The following is a 4,170-nucleotide window of genomic DNA, read 5'->3' on the forward strand; positions in this document are numbered from 1 at the left end:
CTCCAGTTTTGGGACACATACAGCATTGTGTGCAGGGACATTCCCTGTAGCCAAGCAAAAGCAACAGAAAGGCTCTTTCAGTTAACTGCAAAATAAGCAGGCCTCTGTCCAAAGACAGGGGCCTTTTGCCTCATGGACCCCTGGAAATTCATGGACTGTCTGAGCACCGGTTACTGCCTAGTCTGTTGGGCTGAGGATTTTCAAATGCCCTTGTGACAACAATTCTTTATACAGGCATACTTTGAAGACATTGTGGGTTCGGTTCCAGACCATTGCAATAAAGCGAGCCACACCAAATTTTTTGGTTTCCCAGTGCATATAAAAGTTATGTTTATACTATACTGTAGTCTATTAAGTGTGCAATAACATTATGAAAAAGTTTGAAATTTCACACGAATTGCCAAACTGTGACATGGAGACACAAAGTGAGCACATGCTGTTGGAAAAATGGTGCCGATATATTTTCTTGATGAAGGGATGCCACCAACCTTCAATCTGTACAAAATGTGCTATCTGAGAAGCACAGTAAAGTGGCGGTAATAAAAACCTACATAGGTACATATTTTGGCTTATATACACTGTTTAGTTCTCTCTCACACCTGACTAGTAGCATGTTTGGGTGGATATAGAAGGGCTCATCCACACAGGATGTTTAGCAGCAAGGAGCCACCATCACATGCTATACCTAGAGGTACCTTTTAATTTAAATCCATAAGTAGCATAGTACTTCCTGACTCTAATAATAATACCTAATTATCTTGCTACCACCCCTCTGTCAGTTTGTCAGACTGTGGAAGCTTATTTGTTACTATGATGCTGGAAGCTATGCCACTGGTATTTCAAATACCAGCAAGGTCAGCCATGGTGGACAGGTTTCATTGGAGCTTCTAGAGGAAGGCAGACTAGGAGGAAAGATCTGGTGATCAACAAAAAACCCCTTGGATCACAACAGAATATTTCTGAAATAGTGCAGGCAAATGAGCTCCCTTGGCTAGTAAGCAGTCAAAATACAGCAGTCTCAACAGTGACCTCAAACATACCAACCGTTGATCATGAAGATGGTACAAGACCAAGCAAAATTTTGCCCTTTGTTCATGCATTGCTATGAGTCAGAGACAACTTGACAGCAACTTACAACCATATATGCTTGTGTTCTTATTGGGTGCCATCAAGTCCATTCCAACTCATAGTGACCCCATGCGACAGAGCAGAACAGAGCAGGGTTTTCTTGGCTGTGATCTTTATGGGAGCAGATCACCAGGTCTTTCTCACATGCTCTATAATGCGTGTATGTATGTTGTTTATTGTCAGTCCTCCCCCCACACACACACACGAATATAAGTCCAAACAGGACAGGGAGTTCTGTCTGTTTTGTCCACTGCCATATCCCCAGCACCTAGAAAAGTGCCCAGGGCATCAAAGTTGTTCAGTAACAGTTTGTGAATGAATGCATGGTGTTATGAACTGAATTGTGTGTCCTCCTGAAATATGTGTTGGACTCCTAATCCCTGTACCTGTGGATATGATCCCATATGGAAATAAGGTTTTCTTTATTATGTTAATGAGGCCATGTCGGTGTAGGGTATGTCCTAAACTGGATTACTCTGAGCTATATACAGAGCAGCATAGACCCAGAGACATGCAAGTACAAAGAAGAGGAAGACAGATGCCATGTGAAGATAGCCAAGGAACAATAGAGCTATAGAAGCTGAATGAGACAAGGCTTTTCTCCCAGAGCTGACAGGAGAAAAAGAGCCTTTCCCTAGAGTCGGTGCCTTGAATTTTGGACTTCTAGCCTCCTAAACAAGTTTACCTGTGTTTCATTGACTATGCAAAGGCATTTGACTGTGTGGATGTAACAAATTATGGATAACATTGAAAAGAATAGGAATTCTGAACACTTCATTGTTCTCATGGGAAACCTGTAGATAGACCAAGAGGCAGTTGTTCCAACAGAACAAGGGGATACTGCATAGTTTAAAATCAAGAAGGGTGTATGTCAGGGTTGTATCCTTTCACCATACTTATCCAATTGTATGTTGAGCAAATAATCCAAGAAACTGGACTGTATGAAGAAGAACGTGGCATCAGGATTGAAGGAAGACTCATTAACAACCTGTGATATGCAGATGACACACCTTGCTTGCTGAAAGCGAAGATGCCTTGAAGCATTTATTGATAAAGATCAAAGACTACAGCCTTCAGTATGGATTACATCTCAACAGAAAGAAAACAAAAATCCTCACAACTGGATCAATAAGGAACATAAATGGAGAAAAGATTGAAGTTGTCAGGGATTTAATTTTAGTAGGTTCCGCAATCAATGTCAATGGAAGAGTCAGTGAAGAAATTCGATGTCATATTGCATTGGGCAAATCTGCTCCAAAAGGCCTCTTTGAAGTGTTAAAAAGCAAAGATTTCACTTTGAGGACTATAGTGCACCTGAACAAAGGCATGGTATTTTCTTTTTTTAATTGTGATTTGGGTAAAAATTTACAGAGCAAATTCACTTTCCATACAGCAGTTCACATACACTTTGTCTCATGACATTGACCACAATTCACCACAATGCAACAACTCCCCTCTTATTTCCTCCTGATAGTTACCTCTTCCCTGTGTCCATCCATTCATGCACCCCTGCCCCATGAGCTGTCTCCCTGTGCATAAACAGCCCTTCTTTCTCCCATGCTTGTTCTCTCCAAGGCGTGTATTTACCTCAGGTAAATGTTCAACTCCTATGCCTGTCTTTTGCTTGGCTGGAAGCCACAGGTGTGGGTTCAATTCCAGACCTGAAGGGCAGCTAGGGGCCATAGTCTCAGTGGTTCCACCAGGCTCTATCAGACCAGTAAACCTGGTCCCCCACCCTTTTTTTTTCCAAGTGCTTTTCAGTTTTGTTCCACATTGTTCTCCCTCTCTATCCAGGATCTCCTACATAGATCTCCCTCCAAGGAGTTGACATTGGTAGCCGGGCACCATCTAGTTCTTCTGGTTTCATAGTCATATAGGCTGGGGATTGCATGGTGTACCAGTTTCTAGGACTAATTCTTTCCATGAATCTTTGGTTTTCTTCATTCTTATTTGCGCTGGACGAGAAGAGACCCATCGTTGCATCTAAATGGCTGCTTGTAGGCTTTTAGGATCCTAGTCACTACTCACCAAAGTAGGAAGTGGAGCAATGTTTTGTGTAGTATGTTATGCCAATTGAGCTTGATGTCTGTGATAGTTGGAGCTGTGTGTCAACTTGGCTGGACCCCAGTTCTGTGTGGTTGTTCCCATGATGGGAGCAGATGACTGAGTTCTGAGTGGCCAGTCTGCCCAAGGGGAGTTTCCCTAGGGGTGTGGCCTACTTGCAATGATATCCAAGGACAATCTGGAAGAACGGCATTCCTTAAGGAATTGGAACCCTGGTGTGCGAACTTCCTTGAGTGAGCGGCCCACCGCTCGGCCTGGAGATCTCGGATTCATCTTTTGTTGGAATCAACAACCAGTATACTGCATGCCAGCTTGAATCTCTCGGCTCCCCTGTGCTTGCGGAAGCCAAGGCGGCTGCAAGCCCCATCTCCTCCAGAGACGGACTTTTCGGCTTGGACTTGTCGGCTTCTATACGCTTGTGAGCCATTTACCTAAGATAAATCTCTCTCTCTCTCTCTCTCTAAATATATATATATATATATATATATATATATATATACTTTGCTGGTTTTTTGTGTTTCTCTAGAGAACCCAATCTAACACAATGTCCCCTGTGACTATGGTCCCGAGCCCACAGGTTCAACTACTTGGTCTCTCTGAGTAGCTGGCTGTGACAAGAAGTGACTACAAACTTGTCCCTTGTCAGCTCTACTATACACCTGCGAATTCAGATCATACAAATACACTTACAGGCCCATTGTCTGCCAACCCTATACATGGTGTTGGGTACCCTCCCCACTTCATAGAAGGCATGGTATTTTCAATCACCTCAAATGCATGTGAAAGCTAGGTCATGAATAAGGAAGACTGAAGAAGAACTGATGCATTTGAATTGTAGTATTGGCTAAGAATACTGAAAATACCTTGGACTGCCAGAAGAATGAACAAATCTGTCCTGGAAGAAGTACAGCTGGAATGCTCCTTAGAAGCAAGAATTGCCAGATTTTGTCTCACATACTTTGGTCATGTGGTCAGAAG

Source organism: Orycteropus afer, unplaced genomic scaffold (genome assembly GCF_000298275.1).
Source record: "Orycteropus afer afer isolate SDZICR_OR568_19922 unplaced genomic scaffold, OryAfe1.0 scaffold00311, whole genome shotgun sequence".
In the NCBI taxonomy this organism is placed as follows: domain Eukaryota; kingdom Metazoa; phylum Chordata; class Mammalia; order Tubulidentata; family Orycteropodidae; genus Orycteropus; species Orycteropus afer.